Source organism: Malania oleifera, chromosome 5 (genome assembly GCF_029873635.1).
Source record: "Malania oleifera isolate guangnan ecotype guangnan chromosome 5, ASM2987363v1, whole genome shotgun sequence".
In the NCBI taxonomy this organism is placed as follows: domain Eukaryota; kingdom Viridiplantae; phylum Streptophyta; class Magnoliopsida; order Santalales; family Ximeniaceae; genus Malania; species Malania oleifera.
This window is the reverse complement of record NC_080421.1, coordinates 10,458,827-10,471,667: the sequence shown is the minus strand read 5'-3', so window position 1 is coordinate 10,471,667 and position 12,841 is coordinate 10,458,827.

Genomic DNA, 12,841 nt, shown 5'->3' with positions numbered 1-12,841 from the left:
TGCGTTGTGAAACACCTGTAAAAAAATTATTGTAGCGTAAAGAAAATGGGAGGAGTGGGAGATGGGTTGGATCATGAATGGGTGGGTTCTAGGGTTTTGAAAGAGTGATTAGATCATTTAAATGTTCATTTGAAATAGAAAAAAAAAACACCCAAATTTAATCTTTAAGCATGGGTTTTGGGTATTTATTTGTTTATTTTTTAAAAAAAATTAATTTTTAAAATTGATTCAATATTTAGTGAGTTGTGAGTTAAAATCGAAATTATTTATGAGTTACTTTTCAAATATTTCTTATTTAATTATGTTTAGAACACATGGTAGTTTACTTAGTTGAATCATTAAATTAGTTGTATATTTAATTTATCTGTTCTTAGTTTGAATTAGTATTCAATACTTACATAACTTATTTTACTTAGTGTTTAATACTTACTTTTTATCAAAAGAAATCTTCTTCTACATATTTTCACTCATTTAAATTCGTATTATATTGATTTTTTTCACATATAAAATCACTTTTATATGAATTAATTGTTCGAATGCCTCAACTCAGCCTTTGGCTGGTACAACCAATGTCACGTATAATAGTATCAAACAAATAAAATCAAATAGCTTTGATTAATTTCACTATGTATCATAAAATAATTTTCCCAAATTTTATTATTGTATCAAGTTATTTGCACTAATTGTATTCATTTCTCCAACAATATTGAGCAACAAAAACAAAAAACACATTTTATCAGATTTATTCTTAATTGTGCTAGGAGAAACCGAATACAATAAATAAATTAAACTTAATACAAGTATTATGATATCATCTTTTACCATCGGTGTATCTATTCTCTTTTGAGATGTTTTGCCTTGCAGTGATCATTTTTTTCCGAATCTGCTAGTGTTCATATGTTAGCTCTAAGAAAGTTGTGTGCATACATGCTCATAACTATTTAAAAAAATTTATGATCTTTTTTTTTTTTCCTTTATTTTTGTTATTGACTTTAAGTGCTAGCCGATATAATTGTGTCATATATAAAGTTAGCGTGTATCCATCACACATAATAAAAGTTTATGAATGGGTAAGTAGAAGGCATGAAAAAAAAAAAAAAGGGTGGTTGTTGATGCTTTCTTTATTAATTTATTTTCATATTCAATCATATTATTTAGCCACTTGTTTTTTAAGTTGGGGGTAAATTAATTTAAAGTAAGTCGATAAAAATGTTTTCAACAAAAACTGAAGATTAAGAAAGATCAAGTTCTTCTTATTAATCATTAATGCTATAAGAAGTACAGCCCGGTACATAAAACTCCTGTGTATGCGAGGTCCAGGGAAGGGGCGGACCATAATGGGTAAAAATACAGTATCACGGGTGGAGGTTTTTAATTATGTATACTACTGTTTGACGTTTAATTCACTTATTTAATAAAATCGAGGAAACCATAAAAGTTGTGTTTAGAAGTATGAATTTTAAGTTTTAAATTTAGATTTGCATAAACCTGTATGAAATTTTATTTGACTTTCAATTATATTTTTTTTTATCCAAATATATATGTATCTAAACCTTAAAATCCAAACTACAAACTTCTAAAGATGCGAAAAGAAGATTTTAGACTTCTAATTTTTTTAGTCAATATATTGTAACGTTACGTCTTCCTTCATTACTGTTAAGAAAACAATATTATTTGAAATTTGAAAATATAAAATTATCCTTTACCATGTGTTTAGAATGAGATCAAATGTGAAATAAATAAATTATTCAATTTATTTATTTCACATTACTCATAAATACTAAAATTAGATCTCGATAAAAGATTTTGAAAGATTTGAGTAGATTTATAAGGTAACTCTCATCCTACTAATTAAAATTGATTTGAAGGATTATGTGGAACCGAAAAAATAATGAAATGAAGGAAGTTATAAATATTTGTTTAGAATTTTAAAATTGAAATAGAATTAAATTTATTAATTAACTTATGCACAGATGATTTCTAAATATTTTCATTAAAAATTAAGGACATTATAAGAAGGATAATTGAATTAAAAAATGATCAAAAATTATTTAGGATTTCTTCAATTAATAGTAGAGGAAAGATATTATTAGATTATCAAAACAAAATTTGTTTTTCTCGTTATCTTATCCTTTTCATAAGCAAGTAAACTATTTCTACAGAAGTTAAAATATTAATGATTTTATTAAATATTTTGAAAATGAAAATTGCATAAATTTTTTACAATAAACTCATTAGAATTTGGATAAATATTCAAATTATTATTGACCAATATTTTTCAGAATTGTTTTCCTAACATATTGCAAACCTAACAATGCATATATGTAAATATGTAAATATCTAACCTTAAAGATACACTTTACTACACGTTTAAAATGTAAAAATGGAAAGGAATCGACTGTAATAAAATTGAATTTATCACTTAATTTCATTAAACTTCTTATTTAAATTTTTTTTCTATTTCTTTCTTAGTATCATTTTGTTTGCAATTTTCTTTCCTAATCTCATCCTATTTGCAAATTAATCATGACATTAGTTTATAGGTTCAAATATTAAGACTCTATTTGGAATTTGGAAAATAATGAGGAAAAGAAAGAAAAGTATTAAGAAATTTGCATTTTCATATTTGGTTATCAAGAAAAGTGAAAAGAAAAATGAAAAATATACCAAATCTATTAACAATATTTTAATTTACTTATTATTAATATTTTATTTTTTCTAATTTTAAATCGTATAAAAAAAACTTATATTTTTAATAATGTTTAATATAAAAGAAATATATATAAAAAAAAATAAGTTTCCTTTTTTTTTTTTTAACTTTTCTCAAGTAAAATCCTTGATTTAAAGACGGACTAGAATCTACAATGTCCAAATAAAAATGAACCTTCAAACTTGAAAATGTGTGTGTGTGTGTGTGTGTGTGTGTGTGTGTGTGTGTGAGAGAGAGAGAGAGAGAGAGAGAGAGAGAGAGAGATGTAACAATGAATAATGATAGGGGTGGAGGTGTGAGGTGTGAGGGGGTGACCCACCATGTTCGGGTCGGGTCGGGTCGGGGACACAATTCCGTTCGAAATTCATTTTTCCCTTGTTTTAGTACGCAAAAAGTAAAAGGGCATATAAATTTTTAAAATAGTTTGTTTGAATCAAAAACTTTATTTGCACACTAAAATATGTGAAAAAAATACATAAAAGGTTATTTTATGTGTAATTTTAGGGATTAAAGAAAGGATTTGATATAACTTAAATGAGACTCTGGTATTAAACTCGACATTAACTAACATAAGATTAAAAATTGAAAAAACATCGAGGGATCAATGGAAAGAAGGTAAGGTCTGTTAATTAAAGTTGTGAGTTAGCACACCAATTTTTGCTCTCTAATAACCTATCTGAAATGTAACCATTGCGATCAAATAGTGGGGAAATCAATAGAGAAGTATCCTGAATGCCTATAAAAAGGACGGTCTAAAGAAGGTAAGACATCTTATCTTATCTTATTCTCATCCATACTTTACTATTGCAAATGTACAATCCTTCCAGATTTTCAAACTTAGACATTAGAGTAATCCCCGGTAGTACATCCTAGATCCTCCAAGCCGTTTATATCTTATTCTTAGCAGGTGATCAAAGTTGTGATTGATTTAAATTTTCTCAGATAAATTTTGACAGCAGCAGTTGGTACCGTCTGTGGAAAACTTGAAAGGATTTCTTTTTTAAAACTCAATTATGGTTGCATTACGCAATTTTGAATTTGAACCCGTTGCTAGGGATCAATCACTCTAGTAAATTTACTCCCTTCAACTAGACAGTCTGCCGTAAATTGTGTCTTTAGGCTAATTTCTAGCTTTTTAAAGGAAGGTAGAAGACATCTTTACCATAATCTTACAACCAAAAAAAAATTTAAAAAGATATTGTAGAACATGTCTTGGGCCTATACAAGTAGAAACAATACCTAAGGGTAAGGCGATTATACTATATGTAGCATCCTTGAAAATTCCTGTAACGACCTCAATTTCTTAAACATAAAATGAAACATAATAAATAAAATGGTCAACCCGAACCCGTGGGTAACGGGGACACCTATCAATCACAGCGGAAATCTGAGCAGCAGTAAACATAAAATCTCAAACATCCAACCATAAGACATAATACCAGAGTTATCTACATTCCCAAAATACTGTATTTATTTACATTCTTCCAAAATATTTCAAAATACATCTAGGATCCCATAATCAAAATAATTCTGATCCTAGTACATTGCTTACCCTCCTAACGAGGTAACTTAGTAAACTCAACGGTGGTCACGACCCGCCGGTCACTCAGGGTTTCCTGAAAAATATATTAAGTTCGGGGGTGAGACACTTCTCAGTAAAAGAAAATAAATTAAATACAACTGTGTGGCAACATGAACATTCAATGCAATTATACATATATAGTACATTTCATATATCGGTAAACATTCATCATAACATACTAAATTCTCATATACTTCCATAATTATTAATAAATCATAATGCACATAAAAAATCTGTTATAACTGATAATACTGAAAATATACCCAAGATGAATAGTTAGCTAATGTCATGTATTACCCCCCATGACGGGTTGTGTAGCCTGAAGGCGGGACCTAACAATGGCTGGCCGACCACTGCCTAGTCAAATATGTCTGTAAGTATGATGGGTCCGCCACATCCTAGTCCGAATTATCAGGTGGACGTCTACAACTCTACACTGAAAGTCACACCGACTATCCATCTCCCATCCCCTCGTGGGGTGGTTAGCACTAATCTGAACATAGATATCTGATTTATACATAGCTACGGTACCGAGCTCCTGAAACTGAACTAAACTAACATACGGGTTCTGATAACATATAGTACATGATAATATAACATCTTTCATAATTACAGTCTTGTGCCGAACATTTTATAATTACGGCCTCATGCTGAATATTTCATAATTACAGCCTCGTGCCGAACATATCATAATTACAGTCTCGTGCCGAACATATCATAATTATAGCCTCGTACCGAACATATCATAATTACAGCCTCTTGTCGACATATCATACACATATACATCATTCTGAAAATAATTATTTTATCATGCATTTATCAGAATCATACTGTATTGTATACTTTCATAATTTCTCAAATCATACTGCATTTACATCATTATCATATCATAATATTTCTCCACGTAAAATAATATTCATGCCACATATTTGCTGTATAAAACTATACATTGTATTCTGAAAATCATGGTTTCTGGCATCTCATACATATATACACGTTTCAACATAATAACAGTATTTTTCCCAAACGTGCATTTATTCCATAATATTCAAATATCGTAAATATTTTCAGGAAATCAATTTGCTCATAAATAATATTAATTTGTGTCTGCTTTAATTTATTCTCTTACCTAGCTACTGAGAAAGGTCCTAATATATCCTAGTCTAACCCCTGTAGAACTTCCTGATCAATACCCTGAAACTGAAATTTTCCAGTATTAAACCTCAGCATTTTCACGTGTATATCATTTCCTATAACTACCACAAAACCAAATTTGACTTAAAAAGTCTTACCTCAATCCAGGGATGATTTCCAAGTTGTTTTCACCAACGATCCGCTTTGGCAGATTTGGAGAAAATTTCCCCAAGAGCGTCGTGGTGACTTCGGATTGTCGATCTGGTGTAACTCTGACTCAAAATCAATGAAAGAGAGAGAGAGGGCCGAAGGGGAGAGAGAGAAAAGAGAGGTTGCTTAATAAAGAAGTTAAAAATCGGATTTTCGATATTTATAGAACTAGATTCGTCGACGAGCCACGTCATTCGTCGACTAAATTTCATCAACGAATTCTCTTAAACCCTCGTCAACGAATCCCCTATGTTCATCGATGAGTCCTCTAGAAATTTCTCTTCCTCTTTATTATTTTAAATACCATTTTTTTTTTTTTGAGTTGTCACAATTCCAGATCTGAAAAAGTAAGTAGAAGGAGCCAATAGTGTGAACATTAATGAGCAAAAATCTTAGGAAGAAAAAAACTCAAAAGAATTAATCAACTAAAAAATTTGGTAAAAGAAGTTCGTAGTCAACCTTTAATAAGGAAAATCTTAAATAATGGAAATCATTTTAGCTAGTAAATTCAAGATGTCTAACATAGAAGGATATGATGGGTCATCAAATCCTTTAGATCACCTCGACACCTTCAGATTAATGTTGATGCAATTGTAAGTTGCACTCGATGCAATTATGTGTCGATCATTTGCAGTGGCCCTGAAGGGAAATGCTAGAGCATGGAATCAGACATTGAAACTCGCCTCGATTGGTTCTTTCTCTGAGATGGAGCAACAATTTGTGGAGCATTTCGTCGGTAGTTGAAAAATGACGAAGACTTCAGCCTGTCTTATAAGTCTTGTTCAAGGAGAAAAGGAAACATTAAAAGAATTTAAGCATCATTTCGTTAATGCAACTCTATAGATCAAAAACTTGGATGATAGAGTAATTGTAACCACCTTGACAAACGAATCTACAACCTTGTGACTTTCTGAATTCCATAGGGAAGAAACCCCTGATCAATGTGGGAGAGCTGATGACATGTGCCCAAAAATATATCAACGTAGAGGAAGTTATCACCACAAAAATAAAACAAATCATATTTAAAGAGAAAATATTCTAGAGACATTGCCAAAATCTTCAAAGGAGGGGTAAGGAAACATACCTCTAGTAAATACTTCCCTTCCAAATATGGAGAATAAAAGAAGTGGAGAGGAACTATTTATAGGAGAAAAAAATGTGGCACGAACCACAGGGCTTTGTTAGATGCAAATTAAGCTAAGAAGATCTACCCAAAATACGGGTATTACTCAACGGAAAACTAGCACATCTCATGAGCACTGCTCATGAGGCCCAAAAAAATGTTCATTCGATATACACTGCTCATGAGACAACAAGAGACGAACACTACTCGACAAAAAAATGACCCACCTAATCAGCATCACTCATTAGGCCTAAAAAATGTTCATTTGATGAGCACCGCTTATGAGGCCCAAAAATGCTTATTTTGTTGGAATTGGTGTAATCCCAAGAGGAGGGGGTGAATTGGAAATTTAACATTCTTCCTAGGTTAAATCCTAATCACAAGCGGTATTCCCCAACCTAGGGTCTGTCTACGCAAATACCAATCACCCAACAATTTAACACTGAGCAAAAGTTATAACAGTTATAGCAAACTCAGTATTTCCCAAGCAGATATTGTAACACCCCGACCCGCCACGTGGGGCCCAAGGTACTATTTTAATAAAATTCATATTCTCAATACCATATTCATCACATAAAAGCAGCGGAAATAATTTAAACATCATCAAAAATATTACCAGAGTTCTAAACTACCATTATACATAAAGGTCTTCAAATATCCATATGACAAACCAAAAATAAAAGACAGAAACCAAACGTCATTCATACAACCCACGTACATATACTAGACAACTAAACTCACCCCCTTTAGCCTGCTAAGAACGATCTGTGGTATCTCCTAAAAAGTCAAATGATATTGGGGTGAGACACCTCTCAGTAAGATGAATTAAGTTAATATTAGGGTGTGGTCAACATGAGTTTCAGTAGAATCAGAAAATATTCATTTCTCTATTTAACCAAAAATAACATTTGTAAATTATACTCACACCTATACAGTTGAAAATACACATTTATTTCCACAGTATAAACCAGTTTAATGAGTAGATAACACCATTTACATAAATTCACATATATGTGTAGAAGACAACTCCTGATACCAACAACATGATTAACCCCCATGACGGCTTGTGTGGTCCAAAGGTTGGACTTAGCCTGGGTGATCAACCCAAACAAAGTCAAAGTAACCATCTGCAAGTACGTCTATAGGTGTCTGCAAGCTCAGCTATAGGTCCGATTGTCTTACCACTTCCTGGTCCAGACCCCAGAGAAGGTACAACAACTCTTCACAGGCCAACCGACTGAAACCACCTACACTTCCACTACAGTGTGGTTGTACTTGGCCAAACAATTCACTAGCAACGGTATCGTGCTCTCAATACAACCACTCCTCAGGGTTCTTAAACCATATCATGCAATTTAAGTAATAAAAACTATATATATATTCTCACTTTTGTCATTTCATATAAAATTTGTCATCATATCAAAACACAGCATACAACCGTCATATAACACATGGCTCTCAGCCGTCATATCAACACCCCGGCATACAGCCGTCATATCAAAACCTGGCTCTCAACCATCATATCAACACCCCGGAATATAGCTGTCATATCAAAACTCCATATTTTTCAAAAACTAGTAGATCTCAATTTCACAATATATTCTCACAACCATACTCAGGTTCTGTTATAAAATAAACCGTATAGATTATTCTCATGCTACACGATTTAGTATTAAAACATAATCAGATAAACAACCAGGAAAATACCTCATAGTATATTTAGTTTGTATGATGAAAATCAGGTAGAATCACCTCCACGTTCTAGGTATTCAAAACATGCTTATATGCATATATACATGTAGATTTGTTCATGAAAATATGAAGATGACTATCCCTCACCCTTTGATTCTTTCCCAAAACACGGATATGACCATAAAAGCAAGCTTTCCACTGTTCATCTCATTCAAAAATACCGTATGACATACCCATATTTATAAAGTCCATTTTTGAACAGTTGGATTTCGAAATAACCATGGATACCATAAAAATACATACCTATGAACAGTTTAATCGATTCAATTTCGATAAAAGACCTAACATAATTTAATCCCCTTACCTGTTTCTAAAAATAAGCCGATTACGTTCAGAAAACGAGAAACCCTAGCTTCCAAACTCGCCACCGAAAGTGAGCCGCAAAGTCGAGAGAAGAGAGAAAGATGATCGGGACCGAAGACGAACTCCGAGTGATCTTAGAGAAAGAAAGCCATGTGATAGAGTGAGAGTAAAGAGAGAGTCTCAAAACCTAATTTTAGAGTGAGAGAGGGATGTAAATAATGAAATAAAATTCATTGCTTATTACTTAAGTAAGCCTATCCAAAGGAAAATAGTCGACGATTTTCTTGGGTTTTTTGAAACCGTCGATAGTTTGGCAGTTCTATGCTCTCAGTTGTTTGTAACCGTCGATGGTTTTTCCTAAGCTAAATGAAACCATCGACGGTTTGAGGTCCTGCCTGACCAATTACCTCTTTTTCTTTTCTTCTCCCTTATTTCTCTCTTCTTTTATTTATTTTCTTTTCTTTTCCGGGTTCGGGTCCCTACAGATATGTATGCAGAAGTCCAAACCAAATAAATCATTCACGATAATTTAACTGCAAGCAAACATATATCGAAAGTAAAGAAATAAAGGAAAGAGAAAGTGACACATGATATGTTATCGGGGTTTGACCAATATTGCCTACGTCCCTGCCTCTAGCTCGCAAACCCGAGGATTCCACTAGAGCTTACTTGAGGGTGGAGCGAAACCGGTTACAACCTCCCTCTCCTTAGTGGACCAGGGAAACCCTAGGTTAGATTAATAGGACTGACCCCAACCTTTACAATCCACTCTTTCACAAGGCAGAGCATACTCTCTTCAGGCCACGTCTGGAATACAATAATCAAACATATTTTGGGTACAATTTATGTGCTTCTCCAATAAGCAAATATGTACTTATACACATTTTGAATTAGGTGTAATCCCAAGAGGGGGGGTGAATTGGGTATTTAAAAAATTCTAAGGCACTTAGTTACCTCTTAAACTCTTCTTATAAATTTACCAACAACTTCTTGTTACTCAATTATGTATGTGTACGGCTATTCAATCTATGCATGCAATATACACAATTCAAATGCAATGCTGAAAATAAAGAGTGAAGGGAAGAGAGAAGACAAATGCAGTTTTACGAGGTTCAGCCGACTTGGCCTACGTCCTCGCCTTGAGCAACCACTCAAGGATTCACTAAAACCCTACTCCTTAAAGTGGGACAGAGCTTCCCTTACAATTCGCTGCTTACAAGAGGCACAGCTTCCTCCTACTCCGCTGCTTACAAGAGATACAACTCTCTCCTCACACACCGGTTCATACACCGAACCGTATATACAATAGAATCTGAAAAACAACACTCAAAACAATGCTTTTAACAAAATCTTGTGAGTACAATTCAATTTCCTAGCACATTAACATATGATATAACTTGAAGCTCATGAATGTATGAAAAATGATACAATCGTTTTATGTATGATATGCTTCAACACACAAATCCCTATTTAACCACAACTTCTAAGTAAAGAGATATTTGAAATGTCTTGGAGTCAACTAGGGTTCTTGATTCACTTTGTAAAGATGTACAAGTATGTTTGATGTGAGCTAGTTAACAAAAAAAACTTTGTCTTGAATACAAACTCAATCAAAATCACAAAGTTTTAGTTGATGTATTCAATCACAATTTGAATATATTAATTTTCAGAAAATATCCTTCAATTAATTGTATGGTTATAAGTACCAAGGATATTTAATCAAGCTTTAATATATCTAAAATATAAATCTTTTAGAAAACACACACTTAAATCAAATAATGATCTTATTTAAAATAGCTATGTATATTTATAGATACTTTCAAGATCACCTTTCTAATCATACAAGGTTTTTCAATAATAAGTTCTTTGAAAAATATATGTATATTTATATGCTCTTGAATCAAAATTCAATCAACCAAGTTAAATAACCTTTCTCAAGTAATGATCTCTTCAAAAATTAATTTTTATACGAATAAGCACACTCAAGATCAAAACTTTTCCAATGCTAGTCAAAAACAAGCAATGAGATGAGATGAAAAGTTTGTAAGACTAATAATTTGAAAAATCAAACCTCAATACTAGATTGAAGTACAGTAGAGTAAACAAGTTCCTTTTGAGAATCTGAGTTGATTTGCCCAAGCTTGAAGAATAGAGATTGAAGTGTAGGCAATCGTATAGCACTAGGAGTAGATTTTCAACGTTCTTGCAACAAGGTGTGTTCTTTTCTTTCTTGTGTGTCTAACCTCTTCTTTAGGATTTAGATATTCAGAATATATAGTATATTACCCTTAGGATTGATCTCATCCGTTGGATCGATAAAATAGCTCGCGAGTCTTTTTAATAAAAATCTGAATTTTAAGTTTCCCGCAGGTTCAGGCAACCGAAGTGGGGTTCAGGCTCCTGAAGTGACAACTTTAGGCGCCTGAGGTTCTAGGATCAGGCGACCGAAGTATCTCTACCAGGTTCTGTCTTTCCCATTTAATTCTTCAGGCTACAGAACTTAATCTTCAGTCTACCGAAGAAATTCTTCAGGCGCCTGAGGTTGAGTTCAGGCTAATAAAGTCCCCTTTTTCTCAAATTTTCTTTTCTAATTTAAAATTTTGTTTTGCTCCTTTTCTTGGGTCTTTTATAAAACATATTTTTCATGATTTTAAGAACATTTCTAAGGCCATGAGAGTTTCCTAATGACGTACATGAAATGCATGAATCCTAAAATCATTCTAAGTTACATTGAACCTCAAATTAAATCATACGAAAATATAAGTACATAAGTTCTAAATCCCTATTCCCAAAATATTCTTGAACTTTACCGCTTGCATCTTGATTCTCGTACTCTTTGAGTTCCATGGTGCTTTCTAAAATGTATCAGCTTTACTTTATGGCTTCCATGACTCGTTATCTTTTCGTGCATGCTTAGTGTAAGTCTTGTTCACAAACTCAATGCACAGATCAAATATCAAGTAATTTGTCATTATCAAAATAGGATTGGACTCATAGAGTCAACAACACACAACACAACCAATGCACTCACATATGATAAGTATTTATGCTCAAAGTGAGATTGATCAAGTTATATATCAGCTCTCAATACTATATGTTTATATGTATGCGCGAGAGAGTGAGTTCCTTAATTCAATATAATATTATATATATGAACAATCAAAGGAGCGTTGAAACCCTAGTCAGATATCTCAAAAAATACATTTTCAGTATTAAGCACAATAGAGATTAGAATCAAGCTTGCAAAACTATATTTGATCAAATAATACATGTAACGCCGTCAAATTCCTTAATATAAAATGTAGCATAATAAATAGAAAAATCAACCTGAACTCGTGGGTAACAAGGATAGCCTGACATAAATAGTGGAAACCTAAGCAGCAGTAAAAATAAAATCTCAATCATCCAACCATAAAACATAATACCAAAGTTTACTACATCGTCAAAATATTGTATATATGTACAATCTCCAAAAAGTCAAAATAACACTAAGATCATACAACAAAATCTCTTAATCCTAATTCAACGCTTACCCTTCTAGTAGGGAAGCTAAACCCACTCAACGGCGGCCTTAACCGGCCGGTCCCTCTGGGTTTCCTGAAAATCATTAATATTTGAGGGTGAGACACGTCTCAATAAGGGAAAATAAGCTAAATACAGTTGTATGGTAATATGAATATATATAATGCAGTTATACATATACAATACATTTCATATATCTATGAACATACGTCATAACATACTGAATCATCATATACTTTCATATTTTTCTAGTAACTCATATCATTCATAAATTGTGTGTTATATCTGATAATACTAAAAACATACCCAGGATGAATAGCTAGTTGATGTCATGTCTTGCCCCCCATGACGGGTTGTGCAGCCCGAAGGCGAGACCCGACAACGGTTGACCGACCACTGCTGAGTCAAAAGGTGTCTATAAGTACGATGGGCCCGCCACACCCTGGTCCAGACTGCCAGGTGGACGTCCACACTCTACCAAAAGCCACATCGACTATCCATCTCC